Raw genomic sequence first — 11525 nt, 5'->3', positions numbered from 1 at the left:
GCTTTAGGAAAAACACCTACGTCATTTGGACTTCAGTTTCCAAATGGGTCAAATAAGGGGGTTGGACTAATGTTCTCTAATGGTTTTTTCCATTGTCTGATCCTAGCTGGAGAGGTGACATGCATCCATAAAAAGTTAAATGACAACTGGGACCAGAAATCAAGCATTCTGTGGTAAGACCCATTCACATCAGTTTACTACCACAGAAAGTCCTGAAATGTGGATTTCATTCTCAACAATATGTGATTTTCATTAACATGGAAGACAGCAAAGGCAGTATATGATTAAATTTAAGTGAGGTTGTCTAAGCAAAGATATTTTGAATCCAGTACTTGGACACTTTTTCCTGGCACATGGTAAGTGCTTTATAAATTTTTGACTTTTATAAAAATTTGACTTGACTGGTACCAAGACTATATAAAGGATATGAATAGTTTTGTGGCCCATTGGGCATGGTTCCATATTGTTCTCCAGAATGGTTGTATCTGTGAAACTGTGAACTGATACAACCATTCTGGAGAACAATATGAAACCATATCCAAAGGGTCACAAAACTATGCACACCCTTTGACCCAGCAATACCACTACTGGTTCTATATCCCAAAGAGATCAGAGATAGGGAAAAAGGAACTACTTGTACAAAAATATTCATAGTAGCCCTTTCTGTAGTGGCAAAGAATTAGAATTAGAAACCTGGGGGATGTTCATCTGTTAGGGAATGGCTGAACAAGTTGTAATATATGGTTGTAATAGAATACTATCTGGCAGAAACTAGACATGACCAATGTCTTATAACATTTACTAAGATAAGGTCAAAATGGTTACATGACCTAGGCATAAAAGGAGATATAAGCAAATTAAAAGAATGGGGAACATCTTACCCATCAGATTTATGGATAGGAGAAGAATTTATGAATAAACAAGAGATAGAAAGCCTTGTGAGATGTAAAATGGATAATTTTGAATATATTAAATTGAAAAGGTTTTGTACAAATGAAATTAATGTGGCCAACATTAGAAGGAAAGCAGTAAGTTGGGATAAAAGTAAATTTTATAAATAATTTCTTAGAGAAATATATAGAGAAATTTGTCATTGATGGTCAAAAGATTTGAACAGATAGTTTTTGGATAAAGAAATCAATGCTTTATATGAAAATGTATATGAAAAATACTCTAAATCATTATTTATTAGGGAATTACAAATCAAAACACTGCTGAGATATTACACACCTACCAGACTGACTAAAATGATAAAAGGGCAAAATGACAAGGGTTGGAGGGGATGTGGAAAAATGGGGACACTAATACATTGTTGGGGCAATTGTGAACTGATCCAACCATTTTGGAGAGCAATCTGGAATTATGCCAAGAGTTATAAAACTGTATATACCTTTTGACCTAGTAGTATCACCATTTAGTTTATTTCCTAAGGTGATCAAGGAAAACAGAAAAGAAACTATATATTCCAAAATATTTATAACAGCTCTCTTTGTGGTGGTAAAGAACTGGAATGAAGGGATGCCCATATTTAGGAAATGGCTAAATAAGATGCAAATATGATTGTGATGAACTACTACTACACTGTAAGAAATGATGCACGGGTTAATTTTGGAAAAAAAACATAGAAAGACATACATGAAATGATTGAGTGAAATGAGCAGAACATTATATACACCAACAGAAATCTTGTTTGCAGAATGACTTGTGTTATGTCCTCCTCTAGAGAAAGAACTGATAAGTAGAAATAAGACATTGTTTTATATATACAGACTTTTTTTTTCTTCCAAATGATGCCTTCTTTAATGGGGGGAGATGAGAGAGGGAGAGAGTTAACTAGGTATTTCAATATAACAAACAAATTAATTTAAAAAAAATTTTAAAGATAGAACAGGATGAATTCAGAAAACCCTGGAAATACTTATATGAACCAATGCAAAGTGAAGTGAGCAGAACCAGGAGAACGATGTATATGGTAACAGAAATATTGTATGGTGATTAACTGTGAAGGACTAAACTATTATCAGCAATGCAAGGATCCAAGAAAACCCCAAGGAACTCATGATGAAAATGCTCTCCACAGTCAAAGAAGGAACTGTTGGAGTCTGATTGCAGATCAAACAATGGCATTTTTCACTTTCTTTCCTTCATATGAGTTCTTTACTGTCTTCGTGATATGTATCTTCTTTCATGGCATGAGGAATATGGAAATATGTGTTGCATGACAGCACTAGTGTAACCTATATTAGACTATTTACCACTTCTGGGAGAGGGAATAGAATCTGAATCATGAAATGTCAAATAATAATTGTCAAAATTGTTTCTATATGTAATTTTTAAAAATTAAAATATTTTTTTTAAAAGAAGGGAAAAAGGACTGTCTAAAGATCAGGACAGCAAATGTAGATTTGGTGACGATTTTCATAGAAGTGTTAACAAACTGAAAAGATATCAGTTCCCACAAGGGAATATTTGGTCATAGCTAGTTTTTGTATAATACAAAGGTTTGCAAAGGGCCATAAAAAATATTTTCCCTGTTTGATCTTCATAACACCCTGGGAGATAGATGCTATTATTATTCCCATTTTACACTTGAGAAAGGCCTAGACTATATCCACAGTACTATCTATCTGCCTCCTAAAATGGAAATAATAAAAACCTATAATAAATTCCATGAGAAAAAGGGGGGAAAAGTTGGAAAAAGGAGATACAGACTGATTGGTCAGAAAGGTACAAGTAAAAAAACTTAGGAGACTGGTGTCCCTGCAGTCAAAGCAAATATCATCAGGGAGACAGGAATGGTAAACAGAGGCAGTAAGAGATCCAAAAGGCCAAGAATAGAGGAGAGAATATTGAATTGGGCAAAGGGGTCATCCTTAGCTAACTTAATGAAAGCCATATATTTCTAAGGAGAGAATCCAGATTCTGGGTGGTTGTAAATGATGGAAATGAGTCTGAACTCTGTATATCTGGTTTCTAGTCCCAGTTCTGCCAGTTATGTGACTTTGGGCAAATTGTTTCCTCCCTCTGGTACAACAATGAATTATACTACATATATGCAGACTTTCACCGGCTGCTTTTAGTCAACCATATGGAAATTTGGGGGATTGACATCTGGCCTGGTATATATAACCCACTGGCTTGCAATGGGAGGTAACAAGGTGTCCCAATTAGCTGCAAAGCAGGAAGAGCTGACTTTTTGGATATATATAAACCATTAGTTTGACAGTCTTCTTTTCTTCCTTTTAGGCTATGAAGTGTGTAGATTGTCTCCAGCTGCATTAAGAGTGTATTGAGAGGGAAGAGGTAATTGCTCTGTCTCCCACCCAGGAGGCCTCCAGAGGCCTCTACCTGTTTTTTGTTTGCTTTTTTTAGATCTTAGGCAAGTGAATCTTCTGGAGACATGTCCTGGATGGGTGGTGAACTTGTGAATTCTGAAAGGTCCTGGGAGATCCACATTGCAGAAATCTTTCAACACCTTCTCTCTTAAAATAATAATACTAAGTATTAGTTCCAAGGCAGAAGAGTGGCAAAAGCCTAGGCAATTGGGGTTAAGGGAGTTGCCAAGGATCACACAGTAAGTATCTAAGGATATATTTGGATTCAGATCCTCCAGGCTCCAGGCCTCACTCTCTATCCACTGAGCCATCTAGCTACTCCTCTCCACTTCTTTCAATTCAGTGAACATTTATCAAGCACCTACTGTGTGCTAGGCAAGATGCTAAAATGGTGGGGATACAAATAGGAAAAAGAAAGACAATCTCTGCCCTCAAACTGCTTACAAACCACCCTAGAGTGTCCAAAATGTACTATTTTTACAGAGCAGCATGCTCTGCTCTTCCTGGCCCTGATGTTCAGTAGCATAAACTATTCTTCTGTTGGATTCTTTGGGTTTTATTGTTATTGCAGATAAGGTTGAGGGGAAGAGAGAAATACTTTACTCTTCTCACTTACCCCGCATCCTACCTTGTAACAAGTGCAAGGGAAAGAGTAAAGAGCTACTACTACCTCTCAAGAACTGGATTCTGCCTCCATAGCTAGCTAGCTCTATTCTCTGCTTCCAGAGAAGAATCTTTTTAAAATTTTTGTTTATTTTAAAATTTAAAATTTTTCAGTTACATGTTGAAACACTTTTTGACAAGTGTTTTGTGACCTTTTAAAATTTAGATTTTCTCCCTCCCTCCCCCCTCCACCCCCACTCAGGGAATAATCTGATATAAATTATACTCATACTTTCATGTTTCCTTATTGCTTGTCATGATAGGAGATACATATTATACATTCAATAGAAATCTCATGAAGGAAATATAGTGGAAGATGGCATGCTTTTATCTGCACTCAAATTCCAAGAATTCCATCTTTGGCTATGGATAGCATTTTCATTATGAATCCCTTGTGGTTTTTTTGGAGATTTGCTTTGCTGATAATGACTTAGGTCCTCACAACTGATCATTGTATAATATCTCTGTTACTGTATACATTGTTCTCCTGGTTCTGCTCACTTCATTTTGCATCAGTTCATGAGTCCAGGTTTTTCTGGATTCATCCTATTTATCATTCTTTATGGCACAATAGTCTTCTATTACAACAACTTATTCATCTATTCCCCAAGTGATAGACAAACCCTGTTTCCAATTCTTTGCCCCTGTTAAAAATATTTTGGTTCAAGGGAGATCCTTTCCCCTTATCTCTTTTTGGGTACAGACACAGTAGTGGTATTGCTGGGTCAAAGAGTCTGCATAGTTTTATGTCCCTTTGAGCCTGATTCTATATTGCTCTCAAAATGGTTGTATCAGTTCACAGTTCCACCAACAGTGTATCAGCGCCCCAATTTTCCCACATCCCCTCCAACATTTATCATTTTCCTTTTTGGCCAAAGAGCATGGCTATTGGAACAAATTGTTCTCTTTTTGCCAGGGGAAGTATTCCTGTGTCTAGGGGTAGACACCCTCCTAATTCACTGACAGATTTGAGGCCCATCAGTTGCCTTCAACCGGGTGTAGCCCCCTTGCCCTCACAGTTTACTTGAGTGTGGCCATTGCATATGCTACAGCTTCTTGGAGCCACAGATGACAGCTGGGTGGTGGGGTGGGGGTGTGAATGTTAAAAAACTGTAAATGCCAAACTATAAAGGTTTTGGCCAAACTGTAAAGGATAATTTTTAGTGTATTTTGACTTAAAATCTAAAATAAGTGGACGCCATAGGAAATCCCCAAATATGAAATACCCAAGTCAGCTGGGATTTATGGAGATTTTAATTAATATAAATGAAGGAATTAAGGAAAGGAGAGAGAGAGACAGACAGAGAGAGAGAGACAGAGAGAGAGAGAGAGAGAGAGAGAGAGAGAGAGAGAATAGAGAGAATTAATTTAAATTGTCCTGGCTCAGCTGAGCCAAGTAGTAGAAAAAGTGCCTAGGCCAAAATGGCCTAGGCCTGAGCCTAAGGGAGAGCGAGTCAGTCTTTATCACTCACCACAAGATTCACAGAGGGTACCAAAAGAGGAAGGCAGCCCAGAAAAGGGCTGGGCCAACCCTCACTCCAGAGGCACTAGCTTCCTTAAACACTCTCCGTGTATTAAATGAGTAAAGATATGGAGAGATGCTTTATGCTCCCTTTATTCCTGCCAACCAAAAGACTGAAAGAGTCAAATATTATTAAAATGAGAAAGAGCCTCTCCCAGTTTTATAACTTTTAAAACCTCGTCATTTAGAGCATGAGTCACTCAAGAGTTTCATTCCTTTTACAGAGCAGTGAATATAATCATTCAAAGTCTGAAAGAAGCAAAAACTTTAATGCTTCATTGCCATTACACCTACTCCTTACAGTCTAAAATTTCAATCAATCAATCCCCTAATCCACTTGGAGAGGCATTAGAAGGAAAAGATGGCTTCTGGAGCAGTTAGATAGCACAGTGGATAGAGAGCCAGGCTTGGAGTTAGGAGGATGTGGGTTCAAATGTAGCTGATCCTGGGCAAGTCACTTAAATTCAACTGCCTGGCCCTTGCTGTTGTTCTGTCTTAGAATTCAGACTAAAACAGAAGAAAAGTTTTTTTAAAAAGGAAAGAAAGATAGGTGTCAGCCACTTAGATGCAGAGATGCTCAGAAATTAACACTGTCCCAGAACCTGCTTATGAACAGTGGAAGCGAAATGGAGGTCAAGCTTAGAGTCCTTGGAAATAATAATATATAATAATGCACTTTGGGGAGCTACTCAGCCAGTCTCCTTTAGTATCAAGAGAATGCAAGTTTTCTTCAGAGGAAGGCCCATATCCCCTTCTGTTCTGTTCATTCTAATTTCTTCCTGCCTTGCTCTGTCACTGCATTTGCCTTACTAAAACCCAATCTTATACCACTCCTACCATTCACAACTGTGGCTTCTATTTGTGTGCTGCTGAATAGTAAGTCAAGTCATAGAACTGTATTTGACTGTATCTGCTACAAATTTATGATATCAGATCTTGTTTGGGCTCTTAGCTGCAAGTCATCCTTTTATTTCTTCCTAACTGATTCTCTCTCCCACTCTTCACAGTGGCTTTTCTTGAGCTTGAGCTTCCTCTCCCTCTCAGCAGAAGACCTCTCTTCATGCGTCCACTGAGAAAATAGAGTTCTCTCCAATTCTCTCCTCCTCTACTCTGATGAATGATGATGGATGGCCCTTTCCTTCAACAAGAAACCTTGGTGCCTTGATCCCTTCTATCAGATTGTTCTTTTAATCATTCCCTTTCTCAATCTAATCTTCAATTTTTCCTTATCTACTACCTTATTTCCTGCTGCTTACAAATATGACTGGGGCTCCCCAACTTTGAAAAACCTTCACTTGATCTTACCATTTCCTTAAGCTATTTTCCGCTAGCTTCTCTAGAATACGTCTCTGCTTTCTTTTGTTCTCACTTCTTAACCTTTTTCAATTTGGCTTCTGACTTCACTCAGCTGAAACTGTTGTCTCTCAAGTGGCCAATGATCTTTAAATAAAAAAAAAAAATTATTTCTTTATTTTAAGCTTCACAGACACCAGATAAAAGGAGCATTTTGAAATATGTAGTAGAATAGAAAAAGAAGATTATAGATGAAAGGGCAAATCCCTATGAAATGCGGTTTGCTTTTCTTTTTAAATAGATAATAAATTCAACGTGTAACTCTAATAGGTGTCCTGCTCATCTTGGATCCTGGCCTTCCTTCTGCCTGTACTTTAAAAACTGCCTCTCTCTACTGCTAGAGAAAGAAATGATGGAGTTTGAATACAAATTGAGACATACCATTTTTTACTTTATTTTTTTCATTCTTCTTATGGGTAACATGTCTTCTTCCCCAATATGATGAATATGGAAATATGTTTTCCATGATAGCACATGTATAACCTATTTAAAATTGCTTACTGTCTCAGGGAGGGGGAAGAGTGAGGGGGAAGGAGAGAGTTTGGAACTTAAAATGTGAGAAATAAATTATTTTTACAATGTAATTGAGGAAAAAATAAAATTACTTAACTAAAATTGCTTCAATGACCTTTTCTTTCTCCCTGTATACGTGTTGTGTGACACTGAAAAAGTAAATAAATTAAGGTGGCATTGTCATTATTTTATTATATTGGCACAATCTACCCATGAACAATGATTATTTCCCCAACTATTTAAGTGTTTCTTAAATTCTTTAGAATGTTTTGTAGTTATATTCATATAGTTCTTATCTGGTAACAGACTACCAACTATTTTATATGTTCTATAGCTATTTTAAATGGAATTTCTCTTTCTGTCTTTTCCTATTGAGTTTTGTTGAAAGTATAGAGAAATGCTAATTTATGTATTTGAAAATTTGCTTAATTTATTGTTTCAATTAATATTTTAGTCGACTTAGATTCTCTAGTTAGACAATAATATCATCTTCAAAAAAAATAGAGATTTTTCCACCTTCTTTATTTAATCCTTTTACAAATATATCTGACTCTGTGACCCCATTTGGGGTTTTGGGGGCAAAATTACTGGTGTGGTTTTCCATTTCTTTTTCTAGCTCATTTGACAGATGAGAACAACAAGGTTAAGTGACTTGCCCATGGTTACATAGCTAGTAAGAGTCTGAGGTCAGATTTGAACTCAGGAATATGAGTGTTCCTGACTTCAGGCCTGGCACTCTACCCACTTTGCCACCTAGCTTTCCCTTCTTTGCCTATACTTATTCCCTATAGTGTGTGTGTGTGTGTGTGTGTGTGTGTGTGTGTGTGTGTGTGTGTGTGTGTGTGATGGCTATAGGAAGCATTACCAATTATTTCTCTATTTTAGAACCCTCGCTTTCTATCTTGGAATCAGTACTAAGTATGAGTTCCAAGGCAGAAGAGCAGTAAAGGCTAGGAAATTGGGGTTAAGTGACTTGCCTAGAGTTATACATGTAGGAAATATCTGAGGCCAGATTTGAAACCAGGTCCTCCTGACTTCAGGCCTGCCCTTCTGCCTCTCCAATAATCCCTTAATTATCAAATCTAATTATTTTTCTTAGCATCCTTTTTGACCTCTTTGCAGCATGTTGACTCCTTTCTCCTTTTAGATATTCTTTCCTCTCAGTTTTCCTGATGTTCTTGGTTCTCCCTTGGTTCTCCAAACTGTCTAGCAATAAAAATAGCACAATACAAAATGCCAGTTCAAAAAGCTGGTTAAGTGACTAAATATATTATATGCAGAACATATCTGTACATTCAATAATACTACTTGCATACCATTTAGTGCATAAGCATATAAACATAAGGTGGTGGAGGAGGAACATAGATTCCATTAGTGAATAAATAAAAATAAAGCAGCAAAAACACACCCCAGAAACCAATCATTCATAGATGATACATGAAGCAATACATAGCAAAATATGCAGTTATATCCAAGGCATTTGCCACATACACATGTGTTTTAACTTAAAGGCATATTTAACCACTTCTATTTCTCCAGCAACATTACCAGTTATCGTGGTCACTGGTTGAGTGGTTCTAGCTCTTTTATAACCTACTGGCCTTTCAAGTACTGATATTTGAACTGGCTGGTGGTCTATACTGACCATCACCATCCTCTGATCAATATACCTGTAAAACCAATATGGTAGAAGGCCAAGATTATCAGCATTCTCAGATGTTGGATTTTCTCCCCATCTTTTCCTCTCTAAAACCAATATGGTAGAAGGCCAAGATTATCAGCATTCTCAGATACTAGATTTTTTCCTTAGTTCTTCCTCTTTAAAAGCACTAGGGAGATCAGGAGCTCTCTCTAAGTTCAGTCCTCCCTCTTTCCCCTCCCTACAAAGGCGACCATTGGACAAACTCCACCCAGAATTCCTGCTAAGTGACAATCTTCTTTCATCTGAATCATTACCTTAAACTATTATCTAGCTCTCAGTTTCTCTACAACTAGTAAGCAAATGTGTCTACAACTAGGCTCTTCTCCTCAGTATCCACTTAACTAAAGCTTTATTCCATTTATTCTTTTCTTCCTAATCATGAGGGAGACCAACCAATAAACAAAAAGTGGTTGTGATAAATTGTCTTGGCAGGGTTCCTGCCAATTCTCAGGCTATTTGGTAAATTGGCAAATATTTCAAGTATTTGGCATAGAGCAGTTTTTCATTCATTTGTTATTTTGTGTGTCCCCCAGACACAAAGACTTAGTGGCAGGGCTCTTGCTCACCTCCCTGAAGTTCTTGATAATGACCTTGAGCATTAATTATGTCATCATCTATTTCTATCAGAGCTCTTTTGATTCATGGAAGTCAAGAAAGTCTTTGGAGTCTGAAGATATGGCTCTTGGGTAGGCTTTCTTTAGGTCCTCAATGTCTTTCCTGCACACATGCATTAGTAGTGCTACACAGGGACAACAATTGGGTCTTTGGTTCAGGGTTCCTCTTAGTGTCAGGAACAAGTATAAAGTCCTCTCTTTGAGCCCTTCCTCCCTTTCCAGGCTTCTTATACTCTACCCATTCTGAAATCCAGATACAGTGGTCTATTTGCTATACCTTGTACAGAATACAGTTTCTCCTGTCTCTTTGCCTTTGCAGTAGCTGTTGGTGGCGGATAAAACTCTGGACCTAGAGTCAGGAAGATCTGAGTTCAAATCAAGCCTCAGACACTAGATGTATAAACTTGGGGCAAACCACTTATGTTCTGTCTCAGTTTCTTCATTTGTAAAATGGGGATTATAATAGCATCTACCTGCCAGGATTATTATGAGGTCTACCCTGGTTTGGCCTGCACTGGACTGTCTTATAATCTCACCCTGGTACAACAGACCTTTCTTGCCAACATTCTAAGTTGTCTTGGGATGGAAAATTATTTTTCCTCTTCCTTTTGTGAATTCTGAAGTTCCAGAATGTGTACTGAGGCATTATTTTAAAGGTATTTGGAGAGGAATTTGGGAGAGCTCAGGAGAGCTTCTTTTCTCCACTATCTTGGTTAGACTTGAATCAGTTCTTTATAGAGTACTCTCTTTTTTTCTAGAATTCTATTCAGATCTTTCTTTTTTGTTTAAAAATTTTCTTTATATGTGAGGGGGTAAATTGAGGTCTTCCACTATTATGGTTTTACTGTCTATTTTTCCTTGTAATTCATTTAACTTTTCCTTTAAGAATTTAAATGCTATGTCATTTGGTGCATGTTATATTTAGTAGTGATTTTAACTCATTGTTTTTGCTATCTTTCAGCAAAATGTAGGTGTTTAATAAATATTTATTGACTGACTGACTAGTTGGCAACAAAGTTACCAGTTGTTACCTGTTCCTGCACTGTACACAGATTTAAGCTCTCTTTATGAGATCTCTGACCCATTTTTGTCCTGATCCACAGCTTCTCCCTGTGCTGACATGGTCCACATGGCAGGGGTCTTATGCCAACCCCTGTTTCTAATATCCATAGACTTTTCTGTCTGTTTAGGATCTTAAACTGGAAATAAAGCAATTCTAATAAGTAGAAAATGGAGGGAAAATGAACTAAAAATTCCACTTTGCAGCAAAACAACTTAATGAAAGGAAATAGGCTTGACTATTCAAGAATGTAACAGATTTTATTTTTCTATTTTCTTAATGGGAGGAAGAAAATCTGGAACAGGCAATAAAACAAATTGAATTTCAAAAAAAGGAAATAGTTTTCAACTCAAAAAGCTTACATAATTTTCATCTTTCTGCCACCCACTAAAAATCTTAAGGATGAACTCCTATATAAAAATCATGTGCCTACCAATGGGACACTTAAGGCTATGTCCTTGCTCCGGTATTATTCAACCTATTCTTCACCCAAGTATTATGACATGCTGTGATGGATCTAGACCTGGGCGTCTATATCAAATACCGACTGGATGGCTCACAATTCGACCTTCGCCGCCTGACTGCAAAAACAAAGACAACAGAGAGACTCATCCTAGAAGCTCTCTTCGCAGATGACTGTGCTCTCATGGCCCACCAAGAAAATCATCTCCAAACCATTGTGGACAGGTTCTCCACAGCAACAAAACTGTTTGGCCTGACTATCAGCCTCAGCAAAACAGAGGTGCTGTCCAACCTGCACCAG

This window comes from Monodelphis domestica, chromosome 2, assembly GCF_027887165.1.
Source record: "Monodelphis domestica isolate mMonDom1 chromosome 2, mMonDom1.pri, whole genome shotgun sequence".
NCBI classification, from domain to species: domain Eukaryota; kingdom Metazoa; phylum Chordata; class Mammalia; order Didelphimorphia; family Didelphidae; genus Monodelphis; species Monodelphis domestica.
This window is presented reverse-complemented; position numbering follows the sequence as displayed.